The 18,228-nt window shown below is 38.1% G+C and overlaps 1 protein-coding gene across 1 annotated transcript in view; it reads left to right on the forward strand.

The window, feature by feature from the left end:
* The window catches only part of RAP2A (RAP2A, member of RAS oncogene family), a 31,568-nt gene that overhangs the window by 1,070 nt on the left and 12,270 nt on the right, over window positions 1-18,228 (forward strand). The gene's annotated exons all lie outside the window — the stretch shown is intronic.

An 18,228-nucleotide genomic window follows, 5' to 3' on the forward strand; every position in this document is an offset into this window, starting at 1 on the left:
CCCCGCCCCGGTGCCCGGATCTCCGGCCCGGGGGCTGCCCACGTCCGCTCAGGTGCCTGCCCCGCGGCTCCCTTCCCTCGCCCGCCTTCCTCCGCCCTCTCCCGGGCGGCAGGGCATTGCCCCCGTCCCGCCGCCCCCTCCGGAGCCGCGCCCGCCGCCCCGGGCTCCCCGTGGGCGGGCGCCGGCCGGGGGCGGCGGAGCGGGGGCAGGGCCCGGGGGCTCCGGTGGTTTCCGCCGCTCGCCCTCCCCCAGTCGCGTGTGCAGGGAGTTTGGGGTGCTCCCGTATGGAATGCGGTGGAGAATCTGGCCAGAGGCTGGAGCCGTGGGGGCGGAAAAGCAGTTCCCCCAGTGGTGTATCGGGTCAGCCAGCCCTCGAGTGCACTTTCTTGGTGGACGTGCTATGGCCGGTGTGCAGGGGAGGCACCTGGATGCTTTCGTGCGGCAGACGATAGATCTGCCTGTTCAGATACCTGCATAGATATTTCCATGAACTTCCCACTCTTAAAAGTGCAGGACGCCAGCCTCTTGAGTCTCGGTGGAAGTGAGGGCTGTGAGAGTTAGGCCTCGTGTGTGCTGGTGTTTCTCTTAATTTTCCCACGGTCTCGTTGCCAGCCGCTCTGTTAGGAGCGAGCCCACGGTGGTGAAACACCGGTGCCTACTGCCAGTTTGTTTTTATAATCGCTGCGTTGTTTAGATGTGCATCAATCAGTCAGATGTCGGCGGCTGAAATGCAGCCAGTCGCGCTAAAATAAGGGTAGATGCACCATTTGAAATCATAGCAACCGTTTGAACCAGAGCGGAGATGGGAAAATGCCGCTGGCCAGATCATCGCAGACAGAGGTCTGTTACTGCCCGTGGAGAGAGGCTGTAATTATATCGCAGAACTGGTTGTAGCTTTGGCTTGGACATCTGAAAGGGAAACCCTTGTAAATAACTCAGTTGGACCACATCTGTTGGATTTGTATCTTAATGTAGAGTAGAGCGTAAAAGGTGATGATAATAATAATGGCTAATCATACGGTCGGGTATGGTCTGTTTACAGAAACTGCCATTCCAGACCAAGGCCTGGGGAAGATGTATTTTGAAATTGGGGAGGAGGGTGAGTAGGGGAAGGGGGAGGGAGGAGGCAAAGCGCTGCTATTTTTAAAGACTTGCAACTTTTTCACAGTGGATGTTTCTTAATGTGTGTCCTGACTCTTTCAGTGGAGATTTCTAAAGACCAATGTAATGGAGTTATTTTGAATTTATTATGAAAAGTGCATTTTCAGTATCCTTCCGTTCTTATCATTTGTACATACCTTACAGAAGAACATTTTTTCTTTAAGTAGTTCAGGTAGACTTTATTCATTTTTAAATGCTTTTAGTTTTCCTGTATTTAATCATCACTGTAAATTCATTTAGCTTCTGAATTTATATCTGTGACTTTTGCAGCTTGCTTTGTACGTTGTGCTGGAGCATCTGCATTCAGACCCCAGCTGACCAGCTGTAGATAGGTGAAGCAGAATAGAAAGCAACTTGTACTTCCATAGTTAAATTGACTCAGCACTGCTGAGAGTGGGTCTAAATGCTCCTTTCGTTTTTCATCTGCCAGCTCTTTTACTGCAAGACTTCAGCTTTTGGCTTTTGGTTAGATATTTTGTGAGACATATGAGCAACATTGTAATCCTGAATTTCATTTATGCAAAGTAATCTAAATGCAGCTGAAATCCTGAAAATTTTAGCAAGCCCAGATAATTTTAATTGAGTTGTAGTTGAAAGGAATATGATGCGTTAAAAGGATGTAGCTTCAGCAAGGGTACCAGTTTTTCACTTGTTAACTTGCCTGATTTACATATGTGGGTTGTGGTGGGGGAGTTATGTTTTGGAACTTAGGTTGGCAGGCAGTGTAAGACCTAATGTGCTGTAGACTTAAGCTTGCATCTTTCTTACCAGTTGAACCTGAAAAATGCATATTTACAGATACAATATGCATCTGTACAAGGACTTCTAAATTACAATTTACAGTTGCAGAAAGGCATTTAATCCATTCTGAGAAATAAATAATCATAGTGCTGTTTTCTTGGGGGTTTTGGATGACAATTTTATGCTTATATTGATACAAAACCACATTCTGAAAATCTCTGAACTTTAGTTGTACCCAAAAACCAATTGGCCAGGTCTCTAAGTCATAGGTATCTGTGCATTTTACATATTGTCCTTGCTATTTTGTTTTATTTGCGGATGAAAGAATCCCTGTGTTACACCATAATTAGAGAGTAATTTTAATTACTCTCCCAAGAAGTAGAAAAGCCAGTTGAAATTCACTCTTTGGGTTAAGAGATGCACACTTCAGTCTTCTGCTTCCCTGGTCTAACCACCACATACCAGGCCAGCTAAGCAAAGCGAGTCCTTCAGCCCACCTGATGAATCTGAGTGACCTTAGAGGCATGAATGACATGTGTCATGAATGAAAGAGAGGAAACAAGTGGACCTTCACTTGACTCTGAAGCTTAGTGGTTAGTAGAGACTGAGATCACTCTTGCCATTCTAGTTTCTGTTCTCTTTAAATGGCTATTGAATATTAGCGCATAAATAGGCTTAGTCTGAAATCCAGCTCTGCCAGCTTGCAGAACTCCCCTAATGGCAAAACTGTGGAGTTGAGCTTCCTTGTGTAGTGTGTGTAGGCCTTGCATCCCTTTCAGTCATGGTGCACAGCTTTTTCAAAAGCGGAGGACGTCTCCATGACTTTTAAACAGGTAATAAAAATTCTTTCCTGGGAAAAGTTTTAAATGTAAACAGTATTCCTCTTTTCAAAGTTTAAAAAAAAAAAATATTTAGCTCTTTCTAAGAGAGAGTCTAGGTGCTTTACCTTGAGAAGGGGGCCCTGCCAGTTCTGGGTGGATAGGTGCACCCCAGCAACTCTGCCTAGGCAGAGGATGAGGAGAAGGAAGAGGTTTCAGAACTGCTCACTGTACACTGGGCCAGAGTTTCCTGCAGTGCAGAGTGCTGCCACCATTGGATGAAGGATAACGGTGGTACAAAATCACAGCTGTCGTTCTTCCTCCAGATGCTTTATCTGTAATGCCTTGATCCAATCCCAGTTTGGGCACCTAGAACTGGTTTCTGGACCCTGCTTGTGCCAAACAGGTCCATTAAGCCTCATTTCTTGATTCTTGCATGTGCTGAAGGTTTGTACTGCTAGGAAGATGGAGTGTACATTAGGTAGCTTTGAAGACTACTTACTTTCTGTATTCAAGAAGGATAAAGAGAATCAGCTACTGCTTTGCTTCCTCCTGGTGAGGTAATACACAAAGTGAGTTACCTGTGCATTGGTAGGTGCTGCAGCTCTGGGGCCTTCTTCCTTAGATGTACAGGCTTGGCAGTAAAGAATTGACTTGTTTATGCTGCAGACAGAACTTGCCATCATTTCAGAATGAGCTGTTTTCTGGAGAAACCTTCTATTTGTGAGAGCAGGGCTAAATTGGATGAGTGGGCCCATGCCAACAGAGGTCTGCAGTGAAGGAAGAACAGAAGCTGTCAAAAGAACAGATTGGAAGTGGTATACCCCAGAGAGATGTCAAGATTTAGAAGTAATTAGTGAGTATGAAGATTAGGTAGTGCAAATTTTATTTTTATTTTTGTGGAAAAAGGAGTTGGGTATCTTCTAACACTTCTGTGTCTGTTGTGTGATTAGAAAGCTCTAAAGAGAATCTGCTGGTATTTGCCAAATACTGAATTTTAATTTTGAATATGACTGCCAATGATTTTCTATTATGAAGGTATGTTTAAAACTCGCTAAATATTCATTCTAGGTGCTTGCTTGGCCTTCAATAGTGTAATTTCTCAATCTGTTCTACAGGCGTGTTTATAGTTTTTTTTTCAGTTGAACCCCATGAAATAGGAAATTATTATTATTTCTATTCAATCAGAAAACTAGAGGCTAGAAGCAAACTCAAAGTTAATTTAGAGTTCTTCACTTGTAGTAATTTCTCCAGTTGTCTGACCTGTGCTTTAAGTACAGGACTGTTGCGTTCATATTTTAGGAACTAACAGAGCCTAAAAGTATTTCTCAAAAGTGCTATTTTACTCCAACTAGTGAAAAAAAACTCCTTTTCACTAACCTAATGCTTTTTCTCTAGAAGAAAAAAGACCAGAAAATTTATTTTATTTAGATAGGCTGAAAATGTAGACTAAATTATATAAGTATATTGCTATGAAATACCACAGAAATCTGTCTTTAAATTGACAATATTCTTTGTAGTCTCTGTGGTTTATGATCAGGATGAAAATCTACCTCTCAGTCTAGGGATTCTGTGTAGTATTAAAACATACAAGAGATGTAATTATTGAAATTTATTAATTGTGAAATTGGCATTTTCAGTCAATGCTAATTGATGTATTTAGTGACTTAATGGTGATTAAGCCTGGAAAACTATATTTGAAATTACAAATTGCTCAAAAGTTTAGTTGAAAATATTGCTTTCCAAATACTTTGAAATTGAAGAATGGTTTTTATTCAAAGAACATAAGACCTCTTTAAACAAGGTTGAATTTCTCAGTTTTATGAAGTTCTGTGTATGTTGCATCCTTATTTTCAGAAAGTATTTTTTCTACTTTGAAGAAGTAGTTAGAGGATTCTTTGTAAACACTGGTATAGCACCTTCAACCACAAACATGGCTTCAACCTTTCAGGAAGAAACACTGAAGTGTTTGGTAGAAGCAAAGTATGGAAAATCCTGTTTCTTCTGAAGTGTACTGTATGCAAAGCTTGACAAGTGTCTAGGGATTTTCATAGGTGCTAGGTTGTGTAGAGATGGCAGAAATAAGCACACACTGAAATCCTTAAGTCTTTTTTAGGGAAAGTTTTTTTTCTTGCAATCATCTTAATGTAATGGATTGTTTTGAATAATCATCTTTAGGTAAAAAAAGCAGAGTGGGTAAAAAGCCCCCATTCTCCTCTTGGCCAAGCTGCCAGCCACTCTTGTGCACCCATGAGATGAAATTTAGGACTTCATTGGAAGAACAGATTAACAGATCCTAAATCTCAGCAAACATTTGAACATCTCTAAGTACAATAGAAGAACTCTACTGGTCTTCCTTTTTTCTTAGTTAAGGGACACCTATGGATAGTTGCTTATCAGTTGGGAACCTCATTGATTTGCAAGGACAAAATGTAAACACTTTAAGCATCTGGAGAGCTATAAAGGCTATATAAAATCAGAACCTTCAGAATATAAAGCTATAATATATAAATATATAATATATAAAGCTATAATATCAGAACCTTCAGCTGCCTGGCCATCTCTGTGTTTTATTGGGGAACGGATACATAGACTATCCTCTAGAAAGGGTCTGTAAGAGAGAGTATAACTCAGATTTGTGCTCTCATGTTTTTTAAAGTAACTTTTTAGAGACTAAAAGAAGCATTGTATAGAGCTTAGATTTATTTTTGTGTGTGTTTTAATTTGAAATTAATGAACTAATTCTGTCAGATAAAATTATAGGTTCCTACAAGTCTTATACAGACAATCCTCTAAAAAATGTCTCTGACAATGTGCAATTTTAAGCTATAGAAGACTATTTTGAAGTTGTTTGGCTTAGTCTTAAAGTCAGATATTTTAAGGTGCTTGTGCCTCTTCAGAACATATAACCTTTAATGCTTTCCTGTAGTAACTTTTGAATTTAATTACATATTTGCAGAATTCTCTTGACTCTTCCGACTCACACTTTCCCACTCTCACATTCTTGCTAATCTGAAATATTCATATTACTTTGAACTTCTTTCAGTGGAAAATGTGAAAATTGGAGACAATGCTTACAACCAGTGTTCTAATGTGTTGGGTGTTGGGGTTTTTTTGGCTGTTTCCCTGCTCCCTACCATCCCACAGCCTAGTCCAGATAATTTTATAGATATCCCTTCCCAAGTTTTACTTATTTTTCTCTGTAAGGTAAAGTGACATGATAGTTTTCATATACGAACACTGAATATAAATATTTTTTATCCCCTCCTGCTTTTTAGGTGTTCTTTGGACTTTTATTGAAAAAGCCAGGTAGGCAAGCTCATTTTGTATGCGTGTTTAGTTTAGATTGTGCTAGTTTAGAGTATAGTGCTTTTTTTGTTGGGTTTTTTCTTTTTTTTAAATGATGCCTATATTCCTTAGCATCATTGTCTGGGTATAGTAAGCTGCTGTAGCTTATGTTGTTGTAGAGATGTGTGGATAATTTTTGGATAGCTACAATTATCGAATAGTAGAACAGTATGTGGCAAGACTTCTTAAATTTGTTTTTGGTTGTGCAATATTGCTTGATTGTATCTGTGTTGTAAAATGTCATTTAATGTGTTAAAGACCAAATATAACCATGACTTTAATTGCTTTCATAACTTAGTTCAGTAATATAGCATTGGGGTTGAATGTTATATAATGCTTGGGGTTGAATGTTTTCTGTATTGCTCTTTATTAGGCTGTTTTGACAAAGACTTTTTAATATTTGGAAAATTTTATTTTAGAAATCATTGCTCATTAGAATTTCTAGTTTTGCCTTTAAATTTCTGTTTTGCTGAGAGAACAGGAATTCTTTGAATACTGTTTTTTATAGCAAACACAGTTGGCAGCAAGTTTTGTATTTTCTTACAAAATAATTCTTCGGTTAGATAGTGTAGGGTTAGGGTTAGTGTAGATAGAAATAAGTTTCATTCTTTGGTCAAACGTGAAGCATTCTGGGTAACATGTTTAGTTAAAGCTCTTATGTTATACTTTTTAGACCAAAATTTCAAAAATAGGCATTCTTTGGCTGTTGAAAGTTTCTGAATGAAAATGTGAAATGTCTGAGTGGGTGGATCTCCCCAAAAAAAAAAATCATCAAATCCTTCCATTAAATTTCTTTTCCAGTTTTCTTCTTAATAATTGAATGTCAGATTTTTATTTCTTGTACCTAAGAAAAAAAAAACAGGGTTACTGGTTATTTAATTTGTGGTGCATTACAAGTGTTGCTCAAACAATTTTTTTTTCCTCCTTGTAAATTGTGTAGGTGGTATGTGATGATAACGTTTTGAGAGAGAATAGGGAAGCAATCAGGGCTGCAGTGCTAAATTATCCTGGCACGTAGTGACTTGTATAAAGATTTTAAGGTAACAAGAACTGTAGCTATCTGCTTCTATGGGTTTTCTTATTCATTAGCTTGCTTCTGCTCTTTTTGGGAGGTTTGGGTTTGTTTTGTTCTGTTCTGGGTTTGTTTTCCAGAGGTTTCCAATACGGGACTAGTATTCAATTTTTGCTGCACCAAAGCAAAGACAATAGTCTAGGTGCAGTTTAGAATGATGAGTGCAACTTGAGCACTTTCTTTGTCAATGGGTTGGATGCCTTTTGGCAGCTGTGTTGTCTTAAATCCTAGTCTAGACAAGAGAATTAAAGGTGTGTTACGAGCATGTTATCCTTTGTCAACATTAATGTCATGGGACTCAGTACTGTTGGGTGCTGTGCTCTTCAAAAATACAATGGTGACAATATTTTAATTGTCTTGGTTAGCCCTAGACTGGGTGAAAGATCAGGTGAAGGACAAACAAAAGGAATGTTTTTACGGTTGATTAGTTTGTTTTGGAATATCTCTTGTGTCTTGTAGATACAGCTTTAACAATTTTTAAAATATTATCTTGTGCAACAGTCATAGTAATGAGGAAATAAAAGCATTTGTAAAAATATTGGGATGTAATAGTGTCGGGTAGTGGTCTGTGGTAAAATAAAATACAGTTCTTACTTTAAAGAATGGTTTGGGTACTTCCATTATTGTTCTGGTTAGCAAGTAGCCACCTTAACTAAAAGATTAATAGTGTTTGAGATTCCCATGTGAGTTTCAACTCAACTACAATTTAATTTGAACTGGAAATGAATTGGATAAGGCACTGAACTTAAGTGCTCTGAATGTGAAGAAGAGCTTTGATCCAGGATTTCTGATTAATTGCAAGAAAGGATGCTTTCAAGAAATAGCCAAGTAGGTCACTGCTAGCCTGTATGCATGTCTGCTGAATTATGAGCAAGTTTTCACAGGAGAACATTTGAATTGTTTGCCCTCTTACTCCCAATATATTTTACAGTATAGAGGGTAAGCCAGGACTGATCAACTACTATATCTGATTAGATCTGGTTGCAGTTTCCAGCACTGCTGTAACATCTTTTAAAATGCTGTATAAAACCTCACTTGAAACATCTTATAGAATAATTTGAATGCTTCTGTCTTTTCCAAAAGCTGTGAACTTTGTAAGACCATTATAGAAATGCACAAATTCTCTCCTCAAGAATTCATTTTCTTTTGAAATGTCCTTACTATATTTTTAATTTAATTTATAAATTTTAGAAACTCCTTGGTTTTGTTAGAACTAAACAATGAATACAAAATGTTGGGAGTTTATACCATTTTCCCCAGAATTTATAAATGAGGAGGGGAAAAAAACAGTGATTTTTTTTTTCTCACTCACCTCTGAATTTAATGATGCAGAATGCTTAACGAGTGTATTTTTTTAACTATGACATCAGTCCTAATTTGTATACTGCTACTTGTAAATACATGTTTTTAGGAAGGTATGTTTTCAAGTCTGTGTATTACTTTCTACTGCCAAAAGGACTTGATGTTTTAGTAGGTTTTTGTAGTAGTCATCTTCTGTCTCCATGTTCAGAATTTGCCCCTCTTCTGCTGAAATAATTCTGCTGAAGACCTGTCTCACAGTGGTGTTTTGTGGTTTAGTTGTGGGGGTTTTTTAGCTTCAGGAATTTTTTTTAATAATTTGGAGGGCAGAAGATGATCATGTTGAACTATTTCTTCTGGGCGATTTTATCAGATGCTTTTCGTATCCCTCTAACCCCACAAAGCAAAAAATCTTAACTGGTCTGAGTGTTTTTCAGTCTTCAGTTAAATCCAGGCTCTCCATCTCAGTGCTTAAAGAAGGCATCTGCTCTGCTCTAACAGTCTCAGATGCAGTTAGATTCTTGGTAGCTGACATGTATGTCGCTCCCTACAATGCCTGGGAGAGAGAAGAATGAATCACCTTCTGCTGGGTTAAGGCTGCTGCAGTCCAGTGTCAAAGTCCAAGTGATAATGTGGAGTGAGTTCTCCCATTGCTTTCTTCTGTTAGGGTGTAGCTTTAGGTTTGGAGGGAGGGGAGTGGTTGTTGTCGCTGTGGTATCAGTTAAATCTGTTCACTCTGCTTGGATTCCTTAACAGATGAGCTCCTCATGATGCATGGAGGCATTGGAGGTAGGAGAGGTTGGTTTCGTTATTGTACCAAATGTGCAGGATGCAAGGAGGCACTCCTGGCATCAATCTTCTGAACATGCAGTGCTCTGGAACAGATGCCTTTTTAAATATATTTTTCCCCAATGCCAACCTTCTCTTTTTATGCATTTCGTTTAGAAATAAATGAGACCCGGGCCTTACAAGAGAAAAACACTAAGCTATTTTGGGTAATTTTCTTTGGAAACAGGCTTTGTTCTAAGGTGTATGGTACTGTTGCAGCAAACCACTCAAACTACCAAGTCATATATGCAGAATCTTTTCTCTTGAGAAATGGGCTTGGCCACGGGACAAAACACTTAAAAAGAACGGGAGAGGAATGGAAGTCAGTATGTCACCATGAAGCAACAGCTGATCTTTCCTGAAATATTATGGTCACCTGGACTAGGGGAGTCTTTTGGTGATCATTAACTATATGGGATATCAATTTTGCATTTTTGCAGTGACTTCCTAATCTAAAGAGAATAAACTGTCCTGAGAAATCCCTGAGTATCAGTCCTGGTACCTTTCTTTATCTTCTACATACTATCTTTTTCTGTTGTTTCCTTGGGATTTGTGAATTTGCCTTCTTGAGTTTGTACTTATCTTCATATTGGTACATCTTCAACAAAAAGATTGAAGAATATTTTCTAAACCTGTCTTGCAACTGAGTGGTTAGAATAGTCTTCTGGGAAAAGCAGATGTGAAACTCCTATGACTAAAGGAGGTGTGTGGTGCAGGTCTGTCACCTCATTGATCGGGTTATAATCGGTGTACTATGTTAAATGTGAGAAACAGCATTGGCAACATTTGCTTTTATTCCCAGGGCTTTCTGTGGAAGTGATGTCTGTTGTGGATTTGTTGAATTAGTATATTATTACTATTGTTGTGTTAGTAGACTCAGTAAGCAGTGTTTAGTGAATTAGGTCTCTTGAGGGACTTAGCTGCTTGCATAAGTCTGCAGAGACCATCAGTGTGTGGCACTGTTTTGGTTCCAGTATGGCTCGCTTGGGCAGCTCTAGGCCTTCAGACAGGTACCTTGTTTTGACAAAACCTTTGGGTGGGTGCAGCTTTTCAAGAAATTTAGTGAGGAGGGAAAAATTTTGTGGAGCAGACGCCTGGTCATGGGCCTCTAAATGCTTCTGGAGTCCCAGTATGTTTATCTACCTCAGTTTTGCTTTCAGACCCAGAAATATTTGCCATCAGAATGAGTAAATCTCTCTACCTCCTTTTTTCACATGAGTTTCATTCTGCATGTTTTGAGCAGCGAGTTTCTGAATGCCTTTGTACAACTTTTTTAGTATAGAATATGGAGACTCAATGATCCACAGCACAGACTTAACAAGCCTTGTACTTCAGATGCCTTCCTTCTCTAGAAGGAGTTCTATGCACAGTTTATATTATATTCCTGATTATAAAATTTTACTTGGAGTAGAATCTGCTTAGAGTCTATCCATATACAAATAGTTGTCTGAGGGATGATAGGCTCTTTCCTAGAAAGATACTGGAGAAGAAGATCCTATCAGGATAGCCTGTCAAGAGTCCATAGGGTTTTAATGTTAAGTATCAAACAGGAAAAACTCAATTATTTTGCCTTCATTAGGTATCTCTTCTGTCTGTCTCTTAGTTTGGTTGTCTGCAGCGTCATTTAACATTAGAAGCTGCAGATGCTTAGCAGTCTCTTTTCATGCCACCTTTTTCCCCACTAGTTGGTATAGGTTGGCCATGTGAGAGAATCAATAGCCTTGTGCTCCTTGACCCTTGCTGTTCTAGAAAATTTAGGCATGATGACGCATTCTAGAATTTCACTCAATCCAAATATTTACAAAATTCATTATAACTGGGGAGAAGCCAGGCTACCTGCTGTGTGTGACTATTGTTTTGATGGGAGTGGGGTTTGAGTCCTTTAAAGATAAAATAATGGATTAGCTGATAATTTTGCCTGGACTGCATGAATGGGTCTCTAATAGTCTCACCTTTAGTCTGTCACCATACACAATGTAGTTGTTCCACCTGGGATTTTGTAACCTGTTACTTAACAAAGTATCACTATCTTATTATGTAGTTGTTGCAAATTTCTGAGTCTGTTGGACTATCTAGCAGTTTGTAGTCAAACTTCTTATAATTCTTTTATTTCTAATGCTCTCTTGTAACCAGATCTCTTAGCAACCAAAATCAGATACTTGCTACCCATCAGATGAGTCTGTTAACAACTGTTGGCAAGGAATGCTGTTCCTATTACCACTCTGAGTTCCAGATTTTACATTGTGGGAATGGTCCTGCTCCCACGAGGCCTTTTGCCCCAGATTCTGCACTGACCATGTAATTGGAAGACTTGCTCCTCATCTGGGTGAAGGGGATTTTCAGGAGCCAAAATGAGCAGATGGAGGCCTTTGACAACCTCCTGATGCACGGGAGCTTCTGTTCCTTTCATCTTTTTGATTTACACTGTTAGTTACACCTGTAATTGCCAAGAGCTCAGCTACTGGGCTGCAGTGATGGTTTGCAGACAGGACATGGGAACATTTAACAGGAAGCAGGGCCCTTTCTCAAGGGGAGGAAGTGATGGGTGCTTTCAGACGCTATGAACCCTCCATCACAAGACTAAAATGTAGCAGGCATGTTCAAAGGGCCTATATCTCTAAAATTATATCACAAGAACCTGAAGATACACATCATGGTAGCTTGATGGTGGAAAGGTAGTTTATCCAGATTGCTTCATGTTAGGTACTTTAGTAACTCTTTGAACAAATCCATGCAATTCAGGTTTTACCTACCAGAGTTTACAATGTAACTGTTATGAACAGGAAAACAAAATCAGAGTACTTGAACTTAAAATGTCCAAATTGCTCTGGAACATAAGGAAGCAGGAAGGATGAATTGCAGGGCTTACTAATGTGTCCCTAGGCTTGATAAGGACACATTGGAGAAAAAGAAACAACCATATGTTTGCGAAGTTTTCACCTCTGGAAAGAATTGCTGTGTTGTAGACTTTACAGAGGAAAGAAGTATGATTTTTGATAAAAGAAAATATTTTTTTTCCATGGCAACTCAAGAACTTGGTCATTCAATATAATTGCTGCAATTAACATTGCAGGAGATTGCCTTTTCTATTTTTTTCTCACAAACTATATTTGGTAAAAAATACACAAAAAAAAAAGAGAAAAGCATCCTTTTTTAAATGAGATGAGTCTATTCAAGAAAGAAAACAAATAACCTAAAGGTGTGAAAGTACATAACTTGGTTAATGTTGAATTTTCCTCCAGATGGTTTTTAGTCAGAAGTAGTGACTGCCATTGTGGTAGCTTCATCTGCTAGACGGGGACAATGGTAAGCTCAGCCTTGGATGAAAGCTGAGAAGGCACACCTTGAAAAATCCATCATTGCTCTAAAATTAAGCAATTGTATTGCCTTTCTAGCTGGGATAATTAGTCTGGTAATTGAAGTTTACATTCTTTTCCAAGAAATGATCAAAATGCTTGCTTTGAAAACCTTTGTCTGTCAGCAAGAAATGTGGTTAGATTAAAAGGACTGGGAACAGTCTAGGCTTCACACCTCCGCACACACCTTCAGATTAATTGGAATGGCCTTTCTGAATAGGACAACTTAATGTGGAAAAAATAATTAATGAACTATTTTCAGGAAATTCTAGTTACCAATTAGTGATTCAATTAAGAAGGTGCAATGGACACTGGGGTGTGTGTACAGTACTTCTGAACGTTACCTCTTTCTAAAAAGAAAACCTTATTTTTCAAATATTTCAGTAATTTTCAAATGTTTTCTTACTGTTACTTTAGAGGGTTAAGTATACAAATTACCATCATTTCTGTACCTAAAATGTGGCAAATAGGCATGTAAATATTGGGGTAATATTTTGTTTCTTAGAATAGAATTAAGTCCATGTGGTTTTTTTTAATTAAGTTTGCTCAGAAAGAGAGACAGTCAAAATGTATGTACAACATACACACAAATATGTGCATATATGTACATGAGAGGTTTTCAGTCTTTTAGCCATATGGGGTCAGGACTCAGAATAAAAGGAAAAATAATTAATTAATTCTATCAGGTTCTGCAATCATCATCTGTTTAAAAAAATTTTAAATAGGCTTTGTCTACATGTGAAAATTTTTTCACAAAGTTGCTTCTGAAAAATTTGTTTAAACCAGTGTAAAGCCACATTGTTTGTCTCATACCTAATTTGAGCAATATGAAAATGCGGGAATTTGCAGTATTTTAAAGAAGTTTCTTAGGTTGACCTGGCTTATTTGTATTTTCTTCCTCTGGAAAAAAAAAATTGTCAGTAACAGACGTAGGCACTGATTTCATTCTGTTTCCCTCTCTCACACACTTGTGCATGGGTTGCTTTTTCTGTCAGCAAGTGAGGCCCGTCCTCCCCATCTCTGGGTGACACCGGCCATGGGCCGGCACACAGCCGCCGGCAGAACACCAGCGCGGAGCTGCTCTGCTGCCCAAGGGATGCTGGCAGCCGGAGCCCTGGGCTCTGACCCCAGCACTGCTGACACAGCTTTGGCACGGCCAAGGTGCCCACATCCCCAGAGATGCAGCGGTGTGCTGGTGGTGGAGCCCAGGGGCCAACCTTGCTGGTAGGGTTAACAGGTACAAGATAAAACAGTCTGCAGGCTTCACTGGCTGCCACAGAGCGTCTTCGTGAGCAATGAAATGGCCATCAGACAGGTTAGTAAAACTCTTCTGGGAAAGAGGAGCTTTTTATAACCTAGAGTAGACACAAGGAAATTAACATTTATACAGTAGTTAAAATATAAATAGCTTGACATCTGAGATGATGAATATATTTGAGTTCCTCATTCTAGATGGCTTCATTTTGATAGTTAATCAAATATTAGATTTGAGATACTTATACACACATCTATGTATGTGAGAAAAAGTAAAATACTTAGATTTCATTGTTTTACTAGGTACCCTATACTTAATGTCATATTATAAACAAGTTCTTACTAAGAAATGTCTGGATATTCAAATGGATTATACTCACAACACTGATTCAGAATGAAGTAGTCTGTTATTTTTCTTTAATTGGTACCCATTTTATTGTAGAAAGAATGAAAAATTCTCCTAAGAAAATTATTTCTGAAGTTTATGCTCAAGATAGAAGGGAGGTTATCAAGAAATTGTTCTCTATATTTGTCTTTATTCCACTTTAAGGTAGTATGCTGGGAGGCAGTATTTTGTATTTGAAGATGAGCCAGAATTTATTTTAATAAGAGCAAACAAGTAACAAACAATCAAATGTTCCTGACAATTCTGAAACTCTTATTTTGGTCTGTTCATCTTTAGATATGGAAACAGTTTCACTTAACAAGATTATATACACTTTTTTGAACACAATTTCTGGAGATAGAAAGTTGAGGTGTTGAAGATGGAGCTGACTTCTTAAACCTGTGGAGAATAAAACCTTCCCTGGTGCTCTGTTTATTCTAACATTCCAATTATTTATAGTAGGCATATGGTAATTAGATAAATTGTTCTGTAAGATAAGGGCCACCAACTTTCTGCAGTCATGGCAGAATGGTTTTGCTTACCAAGTTGAAAATAAAATGTTCTGGTAGAAACTTAGCAGGAACAAAGGCTTTCAGAGCATCCACTCATGATACCAGTCAAGGCCTTAGGTTTTTACTTTGGTAGAGGAGGGTTTGACTATGGTCGAAAGGAACTGAAATAAGAGTACTATTTCTGCAGTACAAGAGAAAATGCATTTATGCTGTTTTGTCCTGAATTGGTTCACTGTATCTGTGTGGTCACTTGCTTAGAGTTTCTGTAGAATAGTCCATCTCTTGAAAAATATCCAGAGTTGCATCCTAATTGTGCCACTGTGAGGAAGATCTGTCTCAACAGAGTGTTTTTTGCAATGCTTTTTTATGTGCATTGTAGGATGTTTTTATTAGCTTGAAGGACATTAAGCTGTATTCTTCTTTAGTTTCTAGGGCAACGAAAGTCTCTGGTTTGAACTAAACACACAAATTCTTTTCAGGCTGTGCAGTATCATAAAAACTGTGGTATCTACCTGCCTTAGCGTCTACTTAGAGACTGATGAAAGAGCAGAAGTTCAGGCCAGGTTATTTGCCAATTAGCCCTGTTATTTTTGTTTTCTTTTTCTTAAGTTTTAGTGACCTGCAGCTAGGTTCATTGCAAGCAGTCAAATTATTTAAAAATCAAATAAATAAAAGCCTCTGTGGAACTGCGGTTTGTATCAGTATGAAATGCTCGATTCTGCAGACTAGACTGTGGCAGTCCAATTATCAGAGCTCGGTTTTATGACCAAGGGTTGCATTTTAGGGGCCAGATCTGGGTGGTGCCAAAAGTCAGGAGCACAGACTTTTTGGAGTAAAAGGTTCCTACCTCAAAATGGAAGAGAAACTCTTTCTTTCCCTGTGGTTCTGACTGGACAGGACAACATGATTGTTTGTAAATTCTAATCTTTTGGAAGTGGGTGATGCTGTTAAGAAGGTTTTCAATTAACTGTCTTGAAGACTGTAAAAGTATAATTTTAATGACCTAGAGAAAATCCTATTAGAATAGTTTAAACAAGTTTGCAGTGGAACTTTTATCAGTGATTATAAATTGGTTAAAGTAATATAAGAGTGTGTTGACTTTGAAGAGTGAACTAATACTCTAAAGAACTATAGTCTTTTTATAATCTTATAGTCTGGCTCTTTTAAAATACATATGAATTTCACTAGTTTTATTTTATGTATCCACGAAAAATTTTCCATTTTATAGGTTAAATAAACAAGGATAAAGAGTTTGAAGTTGTCATTAACATATGCTTGAGCTTTAGTTAATTCTGCAAAATCTAGTTAGTTCATTTTGCTTTTGAAATTCTAAGATATCTGTCTATCTTGTAAATATGATTATCACTTCCTCTACATAAATGAATAGTTATAAATATTTATATAACTTTGTCATTTGTTTCTCAGCCCATTTTCTATGTAAACATGCATTATGCAACTCAGTTGTCCGCTTTTCTCATCTTCCTCCATTACCTGCCAGTAAGTTTTGAATTCTGCAGCACAGTTAAGCTCAATTAAACATTAGGACAAGTTCCCAAAGAGATCATGGAAGGCCTGTCCTTGGAAGTTTTCATGACTGAGCTGTGCATGGCCCTGAGGAAGCTGGTTGAGATTTCCTGGCTGACCTTGTTCTGAGCAGGGGGTTGGACTGGAGACTTCCCAAGGTCCCTTCCTGTCCAGATCAACATCTGGAACAAATTAGAAATCTAAATAATGATTAAGTTCTGTCAGAATTGTTGGTGGGAAAGACACACTGTTGCTGCTATAGTTATGGAAGAAACTGGCACATGCTTAAGCCTATTTATGGACTGGAGAATGGTGAGGGGAAGAGTTGTAGGCAGAAGGAAAAACTAGAGCTTTAGATAGCAGCGTTGATAGGCTCTGTAAGAAACTAGACCTACCATTGTACTCATAAATTACTTTACAGATTCTGCACTTTATACAAAGTCTGATGCTGTTTCAGCTTTTCCAGGAGGATTGTTAACAGTATTTTATTGCAAAGATATTTTTTTAAGCTAGCTACTGGCATAAACTTTGATATGTCTGAATTGGTACAAATCTCTTCAGTCTCTTTCTTTCTCCTCCCTCTCCTTTGTCCCTCCTTGCTTGTACAGGAAGTTTACAGTATGTTTTAAAATATTACACTAGTTTATCTAAACATTTGCACATCAAGATATGCTTCTGAGAGAAATTTCTTGTGACAAAGCATGTGTTGATAGATAAATAGTAATGCATTTTAGGGTCACTGTTGTTTGAACACAGCAATGTAATAACTTTAAACTATAAAAAAATTGGAATCCATAGATTTATATGATGTGCAAGAGGCTCACATTGCTTTTAATAGATATCTGCATATTTCATTGCCTTTGTAAAGGCACCTATTCAGTCCCACATCACCAGAATGGGCAGGTTTTATGACCTTGTAGAGTTTTGTACAGAGGAACAAGGAAGAGGAGAAATCCCTCAATGTCAGCATATGTTTTAAGGTATTGTGAGCCTTTGCAGTTTCTGCTCAAGTCAGTGGTGAAGTGAGGTAACAACCTTGACTTTGACCCCAAAGCTGGTGTTCTTGCTTCAAGGCACACCTAATCCATCAGCTTTATTCTTTTTGTTGACAGATTTGATGTTGGCACAGAATCTGCCCTAATGTTCCTTATACTTGTAAAGAAATCCCAAAATTTTGTGGTGTTACATAGCTTACTGCTGAGAATAGCTGGGATGCAGGGTACTTCTTCAGTTGAAGAGCAAGCAAAATTGCTGCTGCATGTTTCAAGATGTTCAGATTGCCTCCATCACTAAGGATGGAAGATCTCACAAGTGTTTATGTGCCATAGGCAATGGAGGTTAAAGCTGACAACTCTTTTCTTCAGATGGAGAGCAGAGGTACAGAGTTCAAGGGACTTGCTAGAAATTGCACAGGTGGTCTGTTCCAGGGTGTGAAACTGAACCCACATCTCTTAAATCACATGTCAGCATTCCTCTCACTTGATGCTTAATGTTTTTGCTCTAGACATTGAGGATAAAATTTAATTATAAGTGGTTATGTCTGAAAAAAGTTCTCATTTTAAAAAAATTTCTTCCTTTTTTTGAGACTTCAATATACAAATAAAAGATAGATGGTAGTCTCTTTAATTTTAGAATCTTCTATATGTTGCATATTTGGTAGGTACTGAAAGCCTTGATATATCCAGTCATGCTCCTTGTATTGGAATAAACATTAGTATATTAGCATGGATATGCCTTAAAAATATTCACAGTAAGAAAACTAATGTGGTTATTAAGAATAATTTTCAATTATGGATGCAAAGCTTAAATATTGAAATGTGGGACATAATTTTTAAGATGTTGAGCTATTCCTGCAGCTAGTAGCAGTAATTAAAAAAAAAAAGAATAGGTGCATAGGTGCTCAGCTTTAATGTCTTGAATTTTTTTATAC

Source organism: Taeniopygia guttata, chromosome 1 (assembly GCF_048771995.1).
Source record: "Taeniopygia guttata chromosome 1, bTaeGut7.mat, whole genome shotgun sequence".
Lineage (NCBI taxonomy): Eukaryota > Metazoa > Chordata > Aves > Passeriformes > Estrildidae > Taeniopygia > Taeniopygia guttata.